Genomic DNA, 20,615 nt, shown 5'->3' on the forward strand with positions numbered 1-20,615 from the left:
TAAAAAAAATAAAATGAAGGGGTGAAGAAGAGGGATGCACTGGGAGAAGGCGAAAGGGACAGGAAAAATAGGAAAATCATTTCACATAAGAGAGATAAGAGGAAAACAAAAATAAACATAATTTGAAAAAGACAAGCAAGGAAGCTAAATTTTGCTAAAAGTACCACAGATAATAAAGTAATATCAATATTAAACTTATATGTACAAAATGGCATAATCTCCACATTTTTAAAGGAGTAGTCAAATGTTACAGCAGAAAACAGAGAATAAAAATACGCTAGTGGGGCACCTCACCTTTCCACTTTCAGAATTAAATAAATCTAACCAAAAAATAAACAAGAAAACAAAAAAATTAAGGAGAGGAATAGAATTTTTTAATTTATAAATGATAAAAGTCTGCAGAAAATGTAAACGGAAATGAAAGCAATATACCTTTTTTCCAGCTATACATGACAACTTCTCAAAAACAGACTATATATTAGGGCATAAAATCATCATGATTTTTAAATGCATCATTTTCAGTCCAAAATGCAATCAAATTATATTCAATAAAGGAACATAGAAACATATATTTAAAAATTAAACAGAAATTAAATAATCTAATCTGAATGAGAACATCAAAGGACAAATCATATAAACAATAAAGAAATTCATTAAAGATCCTGATGACAATAAGATAACATTCCAAAATACAAAGTCTACATATATTTACATGCAAATCTTTTTAAAAATTCATTATGATATTATATAAAGTATTTGAAAATATAGGCAAAGAAGGAATCCTACCAAATTCCTTTTTTAAATTTAATACATGATTATTATAGTATATTGTGTTACATTATTGTTATACATCTTCCAAGGTGTAAATTATTTTTGAAAAAATGTAATTTATATTATACAAAATTTGTAAATAAATTTATTATGAAGTCTTTCAGATAATTGGAAGTATATGAAGTCTTGTTGGATTATCTTTAATTATTTCAGAATGTTCTACATAACATATTAACAATTACATAGTTTTATAATTTAATATTCAGTAATTTCATAATTCTACATAGAACAAAATTTCTTATTTTATAGTTACAAGTATCTACAAGTATCTATAGTTACAAGTAAAATTTATTTTGAGCTTTTATGGGCAAAAGTTATCATTGCAGTTATTGTAAGTACTTAATGAATAAATGTAAAGAAATAAGTAACATTAAATTAACCTAGAGATCACAACACATTTTTTTTGTTGTTATTGAAATGGGTTCATGGAACAAAAATGTTGAGATCCACTGAATTGTATGACATCTTTCTACCTTGTACAAAAGGCTAGTTGGAGAAACTTTGTCCATGTTTTTTTTTTCTAAATTTTAAAATTATTTATATTTAGTTTTCAACATTCACTTCTACAAGATTTTGAGTTCCAAATTTTCACCCCATCTTGCCCCTCCAGACATCCCAAGATGCCATGCATTCTGAATATCTCTTCCCCTAGTCTGACCTCTCTTCTATCTCTCTGCCCCCTTCTTTATCCCTTTCCCCTTCTACTTTCCTGTAGGGCAGGATAGATTTCTGACGCCATTTCTTGTATTTCTTATTTCCCAGTTGCATGTGAAAACATTTCTTTAAACATGTGTTTTTAAAACTTTGAGTTCCAAATTTTCTCCCTTCCTCCCTCCCCACCCACCCTCATTGAAAAGGCAAGCAACTCAATATAGGTTACACACGTGCAGTTATGCAAAACACTTCCATAGTAGACGTGTTGTGAAAAACTAACTCTATTTTCCTTAATCCTACCCTGCCCCCTTTTATTCTATTTTTTCTTTTGACCCTGTACCTCCTCAGAAGTATTTGCTTCTGATTACCCCCTTTCCCAATCTACCCTCCTCTCTATCATCCCCCTGCTCTCTTGTCCCCTTCTCCCCCTATTTTCCTGTAGGGTAAGACAGATTTCCATACCCAATTGAATGTGTATGTTATTCCCTCCTTAAGCCAAATCCTATGAGAATAAGATTCACTCATTCCCTCTCACCTTCCCCTGTTTCCCCTCCATTGTAAGAGACTTTTCTGTTGTTTTTTTTTTTTGTGAGATAATTTACCCCATTCTACCGTTCCCTTTCTTCTTCTCTGGATATAATCCTTTGTCATCCCTTAATTTTATTCTCCAGATATGACCCCTTAATCTTCAACTCACCCTGTGCCCTCTATCTATCTATCTATCTATCTATCTATCTATCTATCTATCTATCTATCTATACATGCATATATTTTTTCCTCCAACTACCCTAATTCTGACAAAGGTCTCATGAGTTATAAATATCATCTTTCCATGTAGCAATGTAAACAGTTCGACCTTAATAAGTCTTGTATGATTTCTCTTTCCTGTTTACCTCTTCATGTTCCACTTGAGTCCTGTATTTGAAAGTCAAATTTTCTATTCAGCTCTGGTCTTTTCATCAAGAATGCTTGAAAGTCCTCTATTTCACTGAATGACCATTTTTTCCCCTGAAGGATTATACTCAGTTTTGCTGGGTAGGTGATTCTTGGTTGTAATCCTATCTCCTTTGCCCTCCGGAATATTATATTCCATGCCCTGCGGTCCTTTAATGTAGAAGCTGCTAAATCTTGTGTTATCCTGATTGTGTTTCCACAGTACTTGAATTGTTTCTTTCTGGCAGCTTGTAATATTTTCTCCTTGACCTGGGAACTCTGGAATTTGGCTATAATATTCCTAGGAGTTTTCCTTTGGGGATCTCTTTCAGGAGGAGATCTGTGGATTCTTTCAATTTCTATTTTGCCCTCTGGTTCTACTATATCAGGGCAGTTTTCCTTGATAATTTCTTGAAAGATGATGTCTAGGCTCTTTTTGATCATGGCTTTCAGATAGTCCAATAATTTTTAAATTCCTCTCCTGGATCTATTTTCCAGGTCAGTTGTTTTTCCAATGAGATATTTCACATTGTTTCTAATTTTTCATTCTTTTGGATTTGTTTACAGTGTCTTGATTTCTCATAAAGTCACTAGCTTCCAATTGCTCTATTTAATTTTTAAGGAAGTATTTTCTTCAGTAATCTTTTGGACTTCCTTTTCCATTTGGCCAACTTTGCTTTTTAGGGAATTCTTCTCCCCATTGGCTTTTGGATTTCTTTTGCCATTTGGGTTAGGCTATTTTTTAAGGTGTTATTTTCTTCAGTATTTTTTTTGGTCTCCTTTAGCAAGCTGTTGACTTGTTTTTCATGATTTTCCTGCATCACTCTCATTGCTCTTCCAACCTTTTCCTCTACTTCCCTTACTTGTTTCTCAAAATCCCTTTTGAGCTCTTCCAAGGCCTGGGACTGATTCATATTTTTCTTGGAAGCTTTGGATGTAGGAGCTTTGACTTTGTTGTCTTCTTCTGGTTGTATATTTTCATCTTCTTTGTCACCAAAGTAAGATAATATAGTCTGACTCTTTTTGCGCTGCTTGCTCATGATCCCAGCCAATTACTTGAGCTTTAAACTCTTTGTTAAGGTAAGAGTCTGCTTCCAATGTGGAGAATGTACTGTCCCAAGCTTCGGAAGGTTTGTACAGCTGTTTTCAGAGATATTTGTAGGGATCTGTAAATTTTCAGTTCTTCCAAGGTGGTATGATAACGGACAAGGTGTTTATTCCTTTCCTTACCTGTGACCACAAGTATTCCTTTCTGTCTTGTAACTGTGAGGAGGGTTTTTTCTGCACAGCCACTACAAGCTCCACCATGCCAGCGCTCCTCCTCACCCCAGGACCGCCGCCCAGACCTGTGACCCAGATCCAAACAGGGGCAAAGCAAGATATTCCTGCCTCAGCACTGGCAAAGAGATGCCTGCAGTCCCTCTCTGATTGGCCACTGGATTCCCCCTCAACCTGTGGGCCAGAAGCTCGGGAAGCAGTTGCTCCCCCTGCCAGGGCCACGCTCTTGGGGAATGGAGCTGAAACCCCACTTTCCTGTCTCAGCACCAACAGAAACAGACTTTTCCCACTGACCTTCTAAGTTGTCCTTGGCATTGGTGGATTGAGGAGTCTGGAAACCGCCACAGCTGCCCACATTTCAGTCCTCTGAGGCCTGTTCCAGGTTCACTGAGGCCTGCTCACCCAAGCCAAACTGAGCTCTTCTCCCAGCCCAGCGCAATATACCTTTCTGATCAACCATCCTGGTTATCTTGGGCTGGAAATTTGTTTCACTCTGTCTTTTTTGTGGGTTCTGCTGCTTCAGAATTTATTTAGCGCCATTTTTATAGGTATTTGGAGGGGTTTTGGGGAGAGCTCAAGCAGATCACTGCTTTCATTGGCCATCCTGGCTCTGCCTCCCCCCCAAATTCCTTTTATCACACAAATATACTGCTGATACCTAAATCACAAAGGGCAAAAATAGAGAAAAAATAGAGAATATTTTCCCCAATAAATATTTGATGCAAATATTTTAAATAAAATGCCAGCAGAGATATTGTGGCAATATATCACAAAGATGATGCACTGTGACCAGGTAGAATTTATTCTAGAAATATAGGGCCTGTTCAAAATTAGCAAAACTATCAGCGAAATTTGACCATATCAATAACAAAAAAATATGATAATCTCAAAAGATGCAATAAAAGCTTTTCACAAAACACAACTTTCATTCCTATCAAAACACTAGAAAACAGAAATAAATGGAGCTTTCTTTAAAATGCTAAGTAGTATCTATCTAGAACCTTTAGAAAGCTTTGTCTGTAATGAGGATAAACTAAAAGTCTTTAATCAGATCAGGGGTGAAGTAAGGATATCCATTATCACCACTATTACTCAAACTTATTCTACAAATGCTAGCTGTAACAATAAGACAAACAACAAATTGAAGAAATTAGGATAGTCAGTGAGGAAACACAACTATCACTCTTTATAGACAATATGATGATATACTTAGAGAATTCTAGAGGATCAACTAAAACAACTTCAGCAAAATTGCAGCATATGAAATTATGAGAATAAACCATCAGCATTTTTACGTGTTATCATCAATGTCCAGTAGGAAGAGATAAAAATAGAAATTCCATTTAAAATAATTACAGACAATATAAAATATTTGGGAGTCTACCTGTCATGATAAACCTGGGAACTATATGAATACAATTACAAAACATTTTTCACACAAATAAAGACAGACTTTTGGAGAAATACTAATTGCTCATGGGTAGACTGAGCCAGTATAATAAAAATGACAATTCTGCCTCAATTTATTTACTTATTTAGTGACATACAAATCAAAATATCACATTATTTTTTGGAGATAGAAAAAATAACAAGAACTCATGTGGAAGAACAAAAGGTGAAAAATATCAGGGGAATTAATTTTAAAATGTGCGTGAAGGTGGCTTAGCAGTACCAGATCTCAAACTATATTACCTGACAGTGATCATCAAAATGACCAGAATAGTGGATCAGTAAAACAGATGAGGTACACAATACGTAGTAGTAGATGCTCATATTAATTTGTGGTTTGACATATCCACAGAAGCAAGATTTTGGGAGAAGGAATCACTATATGGAAAAACTGCTGGGAAAACTGGAAATCAGTTTGTCAGAAAGTTGGTATGGATGTTTCATGCCACATGCCAAGAAAAAATCAAAATGCACACATGATTTAGACATGAAAGGTGAAATCATAAGCAAATTAGGGTAACATGGTGTATTTTACCTGTCAAATTTATGGATAAGGGAATAATTTATGATCAGGCAAGTAACAGCTTTATGAGATGTACAGTGGATAATTTTGATTACAGTAAAATAAAAAGGTTTTGCAGAAACAAAACCAATACAACCATGATTAGAAGAAAAGCAGGAAAGTGAGAAAAATAAATTAATAGCAAGTTATTCTGAAAAAGGCCTAATTTCTCAAATACATAGAGAACTGAGTAAGATTAATAAGTATAATATAATACAAATTTATAAGTCATTACCCAATTGATAATTGTCAAAGGGTATGAACAGGTAGTTTTCAGAAAAAAAGCAACCAAAGCTGTCTATAATCATATAAAATTTTATGTCACTATTAATCAAAAAATGCAAATTAAAAAAAAAAACTCAGAGATACCTCCTCACACTATCAGACTGCCTAATATGAGAGAAAAGGAAAATGACAAATGTTGGGTGAGATGTGGAAAATAGGGATGTAATGTAGTGTTGTAGAGTTGTGAACTGATTAATTCTGGAGAATAACTTGGAACTATGCTCAAAGCGCTATAGAACTGCATATTCTTTGATCGAGCAACATCACTACTAGGTCTGTGCCCTAAAGAGATCAAAGTAAAACAAAAAGACTATATGTACAAAAACAATAGTTATGGTAACTGTTTTCGTGGCAGCAAATAGTTGGCAATAGATGGGATGGATACCCATCAATTGGGAGTGGCTGAACAAATTGCAGTATATGATTATGTTGGAATACTTTTGTACTATAAGAAATTAAGAGCAGAATGCTTTCAGAAAAATCTGGGATGACTTACATTAACTGATGCAAAGTGAAATGAACAGAACCAGGAGAATATTGTACATAGTAACAGCAATATTGTGTGATGATCAGTTATGTGAATGACTTAGCTACTTTCAGCAATACAATGACCCAAGGCAATTACAAAAGGCTGAAGATGAAAATGCTACCACCTCCAGAGAAAAAACTGATGGAGCCTGAATGCAGATTGGAGCATATTTTTTATTACTTTTCTTTTTATTATTTTATTTTCCTTTGGTCTGTTTTCTTTTGCAACATGTCTAATATGGAAATGTTTTACATGACTGCATATGTGCAATCTATATCAAATTGCTTTCCTTTTTGAAGAGAGAGAGGGAGAGGGCATTTAGGATTCAAATAAAAAAGAATAGTAAAAATGTTGTTTACATGTAATCTAAAAAAATCAAAATATAATATAAAATATAAAAATAAGGCAAATAAAAAGTAATCAGGATACTGTACTAGATTTCTTCTTTTTTCTTTTTTTGGTTAGGCAATGGGGTTAAGTGACTTGCCCAGGGTCACACAGCTAGGAAGTGTAGTCTTTATGTCTGAGGCCAGTTTTGAACTCAGGTCCTCCTGAATCCAGGGCCAGTGTTCTATCCACTGCACCATCTAACTGCCCCTATACTTGAATTTCTTAGAGGTCATCTAAGTTCAACTCCCTTATTTTATAAAAAAAAGAAAAAGAAATTGAGGTCAAAATAGCATAAATAACTAGAATAACTTGTAGAAGATCATCTAATTGGTAAGAAGGAAAATCAGGATTTAAACACAGCTCTTTTCATTGTAAATGTTGTGCTTTTTTCCATTGTTGGTTTGCTTTATGAAGTAACACATTTCTAGATAAAGACAGTTAAGAAATTCCATTAAATTATATATGTATGTATATGTTATATATGTTTTGCTCAAGTCATATGTGTGTGTATAATTTGATGAAATATGTGTGTTTATATATGTGTAAGTCTATACACACATACATATAAATGACTTGAGCAAATCTTGGTCTCTAATTCTTTTTCTCCAGAACCTAAACAGTTCATTTTCCATCGCTCCAAAACAAAAGATGGGAGTAAGGCAAAATAAAACTAACTTTTAATGCACAGAAATTTTATTTTTGGATGCCCTACAGAATCAGACTGCTAAACTTGTATGATGTGTGCACTTCACTTTAAATCAATACTTACCATGCATCAGGAAAAAAATATATCTTTTTTCTCTTTAGGCTATGGATTTTATTTATTTTTTTTTGCGAGGCAATTGGGGTTAAATGACTTGCAACTATTCACTTCCCCTGCATTGCCCAATTGGTGACTAATTTTTTACTTACTCGATATAATTCTTTGTTTTCCCCTTAATAATGTTCTATAGTTGAGTGACATTGAAGAAATTACTAAAACCTCCTACACAATAATAATTGTGCTACCATCTTAACACATGATTGCCTAAACTGAAAGAAATTTATTTTTCCTAGTGACAACCTGCATAGTTGTCTTCTTTGTTTTAGTTGCATCAAAGAAGTGTACTTCAAAGAAGACACTCTAATCCTTTTTTTTACTGTTAAATCACTTTAATATACTTTTAAAAATGTTTATTACTCCAAACTTAATAACACTTGACAAGTCCAAATAACACCAAATAATATGCCACAAATTTTGAAATAAAATATAACGGCAGAAATACATTTTGAATATTATAACAAATATTTTTAAAATGTCTAACCATTTGTTCAATGTCTCCATCTGGAACTGCATGGACATAAAGTCTGGCACTTTTGTTTCCCTTTGTGAAAAAAATGGTAGTCAATATGTTATATGGTTCTTATTGTGCTAAAGTTGTTTTATTCATAGTATCATTGATTTAGACATAAAAATGATCACAGATCATCCAACCCCCTTATTTTACAGATGAAAATTGAGATCTAGGGTGTTAAATAAATTGCCAGAGGTCAGAAAGGGAAAAAAATGCCAGAGGTAGAGTCTGAACCCAGATGATCTGACTGCTGAGCTAATGTATTTTCCATTTGTAGTTTTAAAACATTCCATCTCTCTCTCTTTTTTCTCTCTTTCTCTCTCCACATATGTGTTGTTGTTTGTTTATAAAATATGGAATTGAACTTAGACTCTAACGTCCCTTTGACATTCAAATTTAGTACCCTCGGATTGTATGTTTTGATCGAAGATAAAAGACCTTTACTTTTTTATTCTGTAACAGTAAATATAGGCATACATGTATTATTGTATATGTGTGTATGTGTACAAACACCATTCTTAAGAATGACTTTTTTTTTAAATGAACAAAGTGAAATAAAATCAGAAAAATAATTTGGCCAAGAGATAAAGAATTGAGACTTCAGAAATCTAAATTGAACACTAATTAAAGAGGACTGAGTTTCAATGTGTGTGAAAATTTTAGTCTACTGGCAATGGCATTTTTTAAAAATTAAATTGTCTACACATATTAATAGAGACTTGGTCATTGAAAAGTACTTGGTCTAGTTCTTTTTGGCTCAGTTTCATGTCATCCAAGTACTATGTTTGTAAAGAAAAAAATTAAAAGAGCATTTTTGGAAGAAAAAAATACAATATAGGGTATGCAGTGTTTGAATTTATGTAGATACATTTAACATTAGTTAAAATATTTTATGTTTTGTACTTGACAGTAATTTATCAAAAAATGCAGGAATAGCTTAAAATGCTTGATCTAATCAGATGACCATATTTTACCATTACTACATAACATTCATGGTCTGACCCTTTCTCTGTCTTTGCATGCCAGATATTCAAATTTCCCAAGACCTGTACCAATAAAATACATACTTTTCCCCTTCCAATGAAAATGAAATTACTTTGTCAGGAAATTTATCATGCTGTAAATATGGATTTGAAATCTAAAATGTTGAGTAGATTTCTTGAAGGAAAAGCTACCATAATAAATATTGATATGTTGATGTTGAAGTGTATATATATGTATATATATATATATATATATATATATATATATATATATATATATACATATAGTATGTATTATAAAATAAGAGTCATACACACTAGGAAAGAAAAATGAAAATATGGGTTAAAATTTTAATGAAACATAGGAATAAGGGACCAAGTTTTATACAGTTAGTAGCTTCAGTTTACTTTTATTGATCTCTTTGTTTTTCCAATGGCAGAGAAAAGGAGGCAAAGTTAATTCTCTATGAAAAATGTTTCTAATTTTTGGAAATTATTTTGGAGATGATGGGGGTGGCAAAAAGCATACAATAGCTCAATTGGTCATATTTTCATGAGCTGTATCTTCTAGGTGTGATGAACTCTGCAGTTAGCAATAAAAACCTTTAGCCACATAATTTAGCCACTGTAATTGTATCAAACTTTTCCAAGAAATCATTTGACCCATTTGATCATTTCAAATGTTATTTAATTTAAATTTATTATTTACTTACTTTAAATATTCTTTTCTTTTAAATTGTGAATTCCAAATTTTCTCCCTCCCTTCTACCACCTCTTCAACCCACTGAGAAAGCAAATGGTATGATATCATTTATACCTCTGAAATCATGCAAAACATATTCCTTATTAGCTATATTGAGAAAAAAAGCCAAACAAAGAGTGAGAAAATTATACTTGGGAGCCATTACATACAGCGGCAGCAGTAAGAGTGAGCTAGCGAGCAAGCTGCACGGTCAAGATGTGTGACTTCATGGAGGATCAGACAGCAGAGTTCAAGGAGGCCTTCCAGCTGTTTGACCAAACAGGGGATGGAAAGATTTTATACAGCCAGTGTGGGGACGTGATGCAAGCCCTGGGCCAGAACCCTACCAATGCTGAGGTACTCAAGTTCTTAGGGAATGCCAAGAGTCATGAGATGAATGTGAAGGTACTGGACTTTGAATACTTTCTGCCAATGATGCAGACTGTCGCAAAGAATAAGGACCAGGGCATGTATGCAGACTACCAAGAAGGGCTTCAGGTATTTGATAAGGAAGGGAATGGCACAGTCAATGGGGGCTGAAATATGACACATCCTCATCATCTGGGTGAGAAAATGACAGAGGAAGAAGTGGAAGTGTTGGTGGCAGGGCATGAAGACAGCAACGGTTGTATCAACTATGGAGAGCTAATCTGGATGGTGCTGAATGGCTGAGAACAACTACCCTCTCCACAAAGAACCCACTAACTTTTCTCAGTGTGAAAATCATCCTCTTACCCCCTGAAGCAACTAACTACATTTTCAGGGTTACCGACATCCTTACTTCCAACCACCATCATATGTTTTCTTTGGCCAATTTGTTCTCTGCTTTCACCAAATGAACTTGTTATCTGCTCCACATATGCATATGTACATATATATATATATATATATATACATATACATATATATGTATATACACACACACACATATATACATATATACACACATATATATATATACATATATATATATACACACATATATACATATATATATATATACACACACATATATATTATATACACACACTTAAATTTGCATCCAGAGTTCATCAGTTCTGTTTCTGGAGGTGGATGGCATTTTTTTATGAGTCCTGTGGAATTGTCTTAGATCATTTTTTGATCAACGTGAAGTCTTTCACAGACGATCATTATTTAAACATGGCTGTTACTTTGCACAATGATCTCCCAGTTCTATTCACTTCAATTTGTATCAGTTCATATAGGTCTTGCTATGATTTTTCTGAAACCATTCCTCTCATATTTTTCTGATACCCCAATAATAATCCATCACAATATGTCGCAACTTTTTCAGTCATTCCTCAATTGATGAGTGTCACCTTATTTCCAATTCTTTGCCACCAAAAAAGGTTAATAATAAATATTATTGTGCATATAAGTTCTTTTCCTTTTTATCTTTTTTCTGTTCAGTATATAAACCTAGTAGCAGTATTGCTGGACCAAAGGGTATGCAAAGTTTTATAGCCCTTTGGGCATAATTCTGAATTTTTCTCCAGAATGGTTGGACTAGCATCAGCAGGTATGAGTGTACAAAATTTTCCTCATCCCCACCAGCTTTTGAAATTTTTGATAGGTATGAAATATGATATCTAGACTTGTTTTTTGTTATCATGGCTTTCACTAATTCTTTTATTATCTCTTTTTGATCTATTTTCCAAGACTGTTATTTTTCCAATGAGATATATCACATGTTCTTCTTTTAAAAAAATATTTTGACTTTGTTTCATTGTTGGGAGGAATGAAGGAATTAGGGATAAATGACTTGAGGGACTTGCCCAGGGTCACACAGCGAGTGTCTGTGGTTGGATTTGAACTCAGGTCCTCCTGACTCCAGGGCCAGTGCTTTATTCACTATGCCACCTACTTGCCCCAGTTTTATTATTTCTTGAAGTCTCATGGAGTCATTAGCTTCATCAGGCCCAATTCTAATTTTTAAGGAATTATTTTCTTCAGTGAAGTTTTGTGCTTCTTTTCCCATTATGTCAATTCTGGTTTTTAAAGTGCTATTTTCTTCAATTTTTTGTGTGTGTCTTTTTTAGGCAGGAAGGAAGAAAGAAAGGAAGACAGAAGGAAGAAAAATAAAGTCCCTGAACTTACATTCCAACGGTGGAAGTTAACATATAAATACCACTGCTACCACCAATTAATGTCAACCAGAAGGAACTGACCTCTAACCTGAGAGTTGCTGCAGCTAACAGAGCAGGCTAGAGACTGGAGAGTCAGTAATTAAACAGCAGTTTAATTTCAAACTGAGGGAAATGGCTTATAAGCAAGGACTTGTGCCAGAGCCCTGCCTCTAATGGGAAGACCCACTGCAGTGTAGGCAAATCTCAATTCTTACACCTATGGCTGCACAGTGAGCTATAGCCCTGACAATGAGAGGTAACAGCAACAATGTGACAAGTTTGATTCATAGCAGGGTGTCAGGACCAGAACATGGATACAGCGGGTGCTTATCTGAGCTCAATATAGTACAATAATTATATGCACAAAGGATTTTTGTTATGCCAAGCTCAGGGCACAGTTTGCTTGCTAGACTTTAGCTCTGGAAAACAGCATGTCTCCTAATATCCTGACAAAGTGCAGAAGAGTAGGGTAGAAAGAAGTTGAAGAAGTAGTCCAGGAATTATGGACTGAGTTGGATTTGACCAGAGCATGGCTGGCATGGGTACTTCCTCAAAAAGAGAATCTGGGAACAAACTCACCAGTCAGAATGGGAGGCCCAAGGGGTGGAGGCACTACCAGCATGAAAGCTCTGGGACAAAGGTGAGGAAGTCTAGGTAGTCATAGATTCAACAAAATCTGAAGTATGTTTTGGCTATCTTTACTTTTCTATTTCCTGATCTATATTTTTATTATCCTCATCAATTTCATTTAAGCTAAAAGACTTCACTCCACTTCTACCCATTCCCCCCCCAAAAAAAAAGTCAATCAGCCTTGGGGTTTGCAATGTAAATCACACATGCTGGATTCAGAATTGTATGGCTATGTCCAAGCAGCTCAATAGGGTAATGCTGGCATCCTGAATATCTTAAAGAATATATTGCTGCTGTTAAAATATTTTAGAGACACCCTGTTTCCCAGAGCTAAGGTCCAGCAAGCAGGCTGTGCCCTGAGTTTGGCATAACAACAATCCTTTGCACTCTGGATGATCTTACCCTCAGCCAAAGTGTATTGCTTTAGGGGGCAACTAGATGGCGCAGTGGATAGAACAGTGGCCCTGAAATCAGGAGGACCTGAGTTCAAATGTGACCTCAGACCAAACACTTGACACTTACTAGCTGTGTGACCCTGGGCAAGTCACTTAACCCCAATTGCCTAAAAAACAAAACAAACAAAAAAAAGTATATTGTTTTGACCAAGCACTAGTTCATTGCCCCTATTTCCCAGGGACCTGAGAGCCATCTATCGCCTTGCTTGACTTGCTCACAACCCCTTTAACCTGTAACATCTAAGTGAACCAAATCAGGTACTGTACCCCACTATGAGACAATCAACTTGGAGACCGTTCCAACAGGACCCAAGAACAGGTGCATTGTCCACACATGAGGTTGCTGTGGGACCAGCTACTCAAGACCTAAGAATAATTATATCCTGCTACAGCCCATGTTATATATAAGCACTACCCATACCTCAACATGTTAAGCCTTCCTTCTCAGGAAGGGGGAGGGGCGCTTCCACTTGCAGTTGTTTTCCTCACTCTGAAATTAATTAAACCTCTACTTGATTCCTAACATCCATCTTTGCCCTATTCTGGTTTTTTTTCCCCCAGTCATTCTCAAGTTAGAGATTGGTCCGTTCCAGAATGCATTTAAAATTCTGTTGACATTGAATTATGCTAAAAACTAGACAAAATATGTACTTAGAATCTAAAGTATTGAAGAAAATTAATATTATGTTGTATCATATTAATCTGAAATCCATCCTTTTCCCCATTTGGTCAGACCCCTGGTCTGAGTCACCAGGCAGTTTCTCTAGGGTTTAATCTACCAATGTGATCACTCCCAACTCCTAAGGCATCTGATCTTTAACCAGTTTGGGCTGGGCCCCTTAGAAGTGGGACCCTTGCTTCTGTTTAGCCAGTAAACACAGAAACAGCTTGGTCTAGGCCCTTCCCAAGTGATAATTCTATTGTCCTTGAGTTAGAGCTGACTTGGTCTCCAAGGGGGAGGCCAAAATGAGAAGGATGTGGGGATGGGGGGAATGAACCTAATCTACAGGGCTTTTGTTTTTCTACTCAGGATTGCTAGTGGCAGCTGGGTCTCACAAAGCAACTCAATTTCCTTAAATGTCAGCGAGGGGTGTAATCATCCACACCTGAAGGCCAGCCCACTTCCCACCAACCCCCAGACTAATCCTATCACCTGACAATTACTCCAGTCTCCCAACAAGGAAGTTAATAGGGAGGTGTTATTTGGTGCAATGAATTGAGTATCTGACCTGAGGTCAGGAAAATTCATTTTCCTGAGTTCGAATGAGGAATCAGACCAGTACTGGCTGTGTGACCCTGGGCAAGTTTAATCAGGATTTCCTCAGTTTCTTATCTATAATATAAACTGGAAAAGGAAAGGGCAAACCACTTCAGTATCTTTGCAAAGATAACTCCAAATGGGCTAACAAAGAGTTAGATGTGACTGAACAAGAATGAAAACTCTTAGCCTACCTCCTCATTAAAATGTTTACCAATTGGGATTTGCCAGGGGAAGTCCAAATGAAGTAATGTGAGGCCAATCAGAAGGAAGAACACCTAGGTTTAAAAGATCCTGTCAGCCCTCACTTTGTGTCTCTGGTTATCAGGAGAGGCCACTGACTCAATTTCTTCATTACTGCTATTCTCACTAATAAATGAATCATGATCAGGTCCCTGACTTTTGCTGTGATGCCAGCATGATCTGTTTTCACTAACAGTATATGTGTCATTATTAATAAAATGATATCTTGCCTTGGAGAAAACTATATGTCAGTATCATTTTTATTTGCTACAGTTTATGCATCCTTAGAGAAGTATTAAATACAATTGTTCCTCCCTCAAACAAAGGGAAGTCTGACAGGGAGTAATTTGGGGGCTGGGAATGTCAGAAGCAGGGGGAAAACTACTACTGTAGAAATTGTAACTAGTATTTATATAGTGCCTTAATGTTTGTAAAGCACTTCACACATTTGATTCTCACAAATACTTTTTAACAAAGGTTATATATTATTATTTCCATTTTACAGATGAGGAAACTGAGGTGAGAGGTCAAATTACTTTCTTAGGGCCATTTTCTGTCATTTTTCAGTCATATCTACCTCTCCATGACTGTATTTGGGGTTTTCTTAGTAAAGATACTAGAATGGTTTGCCATTTCCTTCTCTGGCTCATTTTACAGACAAGGAAACTGAGGCAAATAGGGTTAAGTGACTTGCCCAGATTCACACAGCTAATAAGTGTCTGAGGCTGGATTGAACTCATGAAGATGAATCTTTCTGAATTTAGGTCTGGCACTCTATCCACTGTGCCACCTAGCTGCCCCCTTGAGGCCACAAAACAAGTAAATTTCTGAGACAAGAATTGAACTCAAGTCTCCAAGAAGAAATATTCCATGTCTCTCACTTGGTCAGGCAGAGCTTCATGAAGGAAGATGACTCAGATGAAATCAAGGATCAGCATGGGGAGAAGGAGGGAGACAGAGACAGAGACAGCAGGGGCTGGGGGTAGTCAGAGAGAGACAGACAAAGAGACAGACAGAGAACAACTGAGACAGAAAGAGAGAGAGAAACAGAGACAGAGAGGGAGAGAGAGAGAGAGAGAGAGAGAGAGAGAGAGAGAGAGAGAGAGAGAGAGAGAGAGAGAGAGAGAGAGAGAAATGTTTCGTTTTGAGAATTTGAAAGTTCTCTTTTGTTCACTGTACTCCACATTTTGAAGACTGACAGTGAAAGAAAAATTGACACCACTAAACATGATTTCTTAGCAGTATATTGCAAGTAAATATTTGAAATAGACATAAAATGTTTGGCTACTTGTCCATTTCCTAGTGCAGATTTATTTTATGCTAAAAAAATATATAAAGAAGAATTGAAGCTCTAGGGGGATATAGGTATTAGTTAACATCAATAGCAATGATGAAAATGTCTGCCATGTGATTTATATTCTAAAGTCACGGATAAAAATTCCTTTATAAGGATGATGATGATATCAATAATGAGTTTCACATGAACCTTTTCCTTATCAAAATGTTTTCACATATTAAGTTTACTGGCTTTTCTCTATGTAAAAAGTACGCATAGAAGGGTAAGAACACCCTAAGCAATTAGGGAACACTTAAAAACAGCAGCCTCATCAGACTCCACACCCGGTATGCCAACAGACATTGTTGTATTTGTTCTCAGTACTGAGCCTTTCATTAGCCATGCCTTCCTGCTCCAACCTTACACATATATTTATAATGCTTTTCTCAACACCATCAAAATACAAACTCAGCAAAATTTCTCTAACATTCAATTAATTGAAAATAATTTTCTAAGTCCAAGATCCGTCATTTTGTCTTTTCCTGTTCCTTTCTGTATTTCATAATAAGCCTTCTGTTCAGTCTATGTTTTGGTTCTCTTAGACATATGTAGACTACAGTATTTCTGCTTTACCAGAATTTCTCTTAACATGATTCTTTTCCTCTTTCTTTTTTAATAAGTTCAACAAACCTTATAAACTTCTGTATCCATACCTTCCTCACTAAGTTTCACTTCCTATCATCTTGATTCATCCATCTTGATCCATTGTCCCAAGACCAGTCACTTTTAAAGACAAGGCACTACCTGCTTTCCCTGCCCCCCAGGAAACCCTTAACCTGAAGAGATGTTGTCTCTCTTTCTCAGGAACTACATATTATCATTAACAAGAAATTTGTAGCAGAAAGTGTTATACATAACAGATCTGTTTTTCCTTCCGCCTCCCACTTCACCACTGTCTCTTAGAGATATTTATGATCATCCCATCTTCTCTTTATTTCTATACTCATAGATACAAATTTCCTTTAAGATCAGTTTATCTAAAACTTTGCTGGTATTCTACTTTAGCTATGTTTTTTTTCTTATTCTTTCACCTCCTCTGTTTTACACTTTTCATGCAATATTACTCCTCTTTTTTTCCCCCTTTATTTAGAATACTCTAAACATGGGATATATGGGGCTTAAAGATTGACCCATCATCATTCTCAAAGTCGGCATCAAATATATGGAGGCTTCTTTTTCCTAATGAGAGTTTTTTACATTTGTCCTCTTGCTTCAAAAGACAATAAAATAGATCTCCAGCAATGAGAATAAATAACCTGATGATGATATGTTATCTCTAGGCCACCGTGTTTCTGATACCCCAGAGAGATAAAGAAGACTTTATTCCCAAATCCTAAGTGTTGGTTTTCCCTCTGTGTGGCAATCTTACATCAATCATGTCAAATTCTACAGGAAAATTTTAACCAGACACTTACTAATCAGCCTGATCCTTTTTTCAAAGATAATTTCCACAATTGCTTTCACTTTTCTACATATGCACTTCCCAATTTATTTTTCATCATTTCATATATTAATTTTAAAAAGTATTTAAGTATTTCCAATGTATGCAGCAGTATGCTATACACAATTGGGGCAACAAAAATGTAGAAATTTAGTATATTAATTCTAAAATTAAGGAGTTTATAGATTATGATTGGTAATGTTGATCAACCACACTACTATGCCATACAGTATATTATCAAACAGAAGATAAGATTATAAAAACTTAAATGCCAAATCTTGAGTCATACATATAAGAGAAAGGAGACAGTAAGTCTGACTAGAGATATGTGAGAAGGTTGCATAGAGTAGATACTGTTTGACCTGGGACTTGAAGAATAAGTAGGCTTTCCAATTGAAGAGATGGAAGGAGGATACAGAAAGAATGTGTATTTCAGATTTAAAAACAAAAACACAGTAATTAAACAAAAGCATGATAAAAGACATGAAGAAATTAAATAAACAGAACATTTGGGAGACTGAGCAGATAAACTTGGCTACTTTAAAAAGTTCAGATTGAATAACAGCAGATAAGAATGTAAATCTACCAACTAGCAAATCATTATTAAATATATACTATGTGCCAAACACTTTACTAGATTCTGAAGATACAAATACAAAATAAACAAATGAATGAATGAATGAATGAGTGAATAGATAGATAGATAGATAGATAGATAGATAGAGAGAGAAAGAAGTTTGTGCCTTCGAGGAGATTACATTCTAACAAGACAGTCATTGTAACAAGATAGAAACAGGTATCCATATAAATGCATTCACAGAGAAAGAAACTATAAACATAGATATAGGTGAGATTATGGAGGCCCTTGAATGTCAGCTAAGGAAACAAGTTTTGGAAATGGAGAAAAATCAGAAATGTTAGAATAATTGAGTGACTGACATACAGCTATGTTTGAGAAAGCTTAATCTGGAAATATGAATGGTTAGAGAAAGGACAATCTGGGAATAAGACGACCAGTTAAGAGAGGATTGTAATAGAAGTCTTAAGAATTGATGAGGATTACAGCAATTTATGACAAGAATAATACACTGTGATCAGGTAGGATTTATACCAAGAATCCAGACCTGGTTCAATATTGGGAAAACTATCAGGATAACTGATCATATCAAAAACAAAACCAACAGAAACCACATGATCATCTCAATAGATGCAGAAAAGCTTCTGACAAAATACAATACTCATTCCTATTAAAAACACTAGAAAGCATAGGAATAAGTGGAATTTTCCTTAAAATAATAAGTAGCATGTACCTAAAATCTTCGACAGGCATCATATGTAATGGGGATTAGCCAGAAGCATTTCCAATAAGTTCAAGAGTGAAACAAACTGGAAATGTTAACTTTAGCAATAAGAGAAGAAAAAGAAATTGAAGGTATTAGAATAGGCAAAGAAGAAACAAAGCTATCACTCTTTGCAGATAGTATGATGATATACTTAGAGAATCCTAGAGAATCATGTAAAAAACTACTTGAAATAATAAATGTTAGCAAAGTTGCAGGTTATAAAATAAACCCACATAAATCATCAGCATTTGTATGTATTACCAACAAAGCTCAAAAGCAAGAGACAGAAAGAGAAATTCCATTTAAAGTTACTGTAGACATTATGAAATATTTAGGAGTCTACCTACCAAAACAAACCCAGGAACTATATAAACACAATTACAAAACACTTTTCACACAAATAAAATCAGATCTAAATGATTGGAAAAACATCAACTGCTCCTGGGTAGGCCAGGCTAATATAATAAAAATGACAATTTTACCTAAGCTAATTTACTTATTCAGTGCCATACCAATCAAACTACCAAAAAATATTTTATAAACCTAGAAAAAATAATAATAAGATTCATTTGGAATAACAAAATGACCAGAATATTAAAGGAAATAATGAAAAGATGTGCAGGGGAAGGTGGCCTAGCCATTGCAGATCTTAAATTGTACTATAAAGCAGCAATCATCTAAACTACTTTCTACTGACTAAGAAATAGAGTGGTGGATCAGTGGAATAGGCTAAGCATGCAAGACACAGTAGTCAATGATTATAGTAATCCACTATTTGATAAACCCAAAGACCCCGGTTGGTTCTAATTCTTCCTTACAACATGAGTACTGTGAGGGGCAGCTAGGTGGTGCAGTGGATAGAGTACCGGGGCTGAATTCAGGAGAACCTGAGTTCAAATCCAGCCTCAGACACATAGCATTTACTAGCTGTGTGAGCCTGGGCAAGTCACTTAATCCCATTGCCTAGCCAAAAAAATAAAATAAAATAAAACATAAGTGATGTGAAAATATGTTTAATAGGAATGTATGTGTATGTGTGATATATATGTGTAGATTGCATGTCATCTTGGGGAAGGAGATGGGGAGGGAGGGGTAGAAAAATTTTAAACTCAAAAGCTTATGGAAATGATTATTGATAAAGCAAAATAAATTAATAAAAAAAGTATGTGTCCTCAAAAAAAAAAATAAAAGTTAATAAAAGTAGTTAATGAGTCATGAACTTATTCCAGAAGTTCATTGAGCTGTGAAAAATGAGCTGTTGGTCCCAAACTGGCCTAAAGTTCACATATGCTTGCTTCATAAAGTAATAATATTTATGCTTGAGCTTTATCAGAATCTTTGCTGGAAGCCACCAAATAGTTGCCAAGGATCAAAGGGAATAAAATTTGATAAATCCAAAGTCAAGACACATTATTTCATGATTCAACTGTGCTACAACCAGGTTACACCACATATAGGGCCTGGTGTATGGAATCACATTTTAAGAGTGACATTGATAAACTGAGTGAGTCTAGAAGGGAGCTGCTAAGATTCTATTCACTTCAGCAGACATTTATTACATGCCAGGCAGGGTATGAAGTCCTTGGCACATGAAGGTAAAAAAAAAAAAAAAGAAAACCAGAAAAAAAAATTCCTTCCCTCAAGGATCTTATATTTTACTGAAAGGATATAATGTATAATATGAGCAATAAAAACATAAAAACATTTTTAAAGAAATAATTAAAAAATAGGGTTCTTTATTCCGAGGAATAGAACATTTAAGGGAAATACCAATGGCTGATTTAAAATATTT

The 20,615-nt window shown here is 35.0% G+C and overlaps 1 pseudogene; it reads left to right on the top strand.

The window, feature by feature from the left end:
- Positions 1–10,179: 10,179 nt before the first annotated feature.
- On the top strand, positions 10,180–10,752 carry LOC110206912 (myosin light polypeptide 6 pseudogene; annotated as a pseudogene).
- The last annotated feature ends 9,863 nt before the right edge of the window (positions 10,753–20,615 follow it).

This window comes from Phascolarctos cinereus, unplaced genomic scaffold, assembly GCF_003287225.1.
Source record: "Phascolarctos cinereus isolate Bilbo 61053 unplaced genomic scaffold, phaCin_HiC Scaffold_1;HRSCAF=81, whole genome shotgun sequence".
NCBI classification, from domain to species: Eukaryota; Metazoa; Chordata; class Mammalia; order Diprotodontia; family Phascolarctidae; genus Phascolarctos; species Phascolarctos cinereus.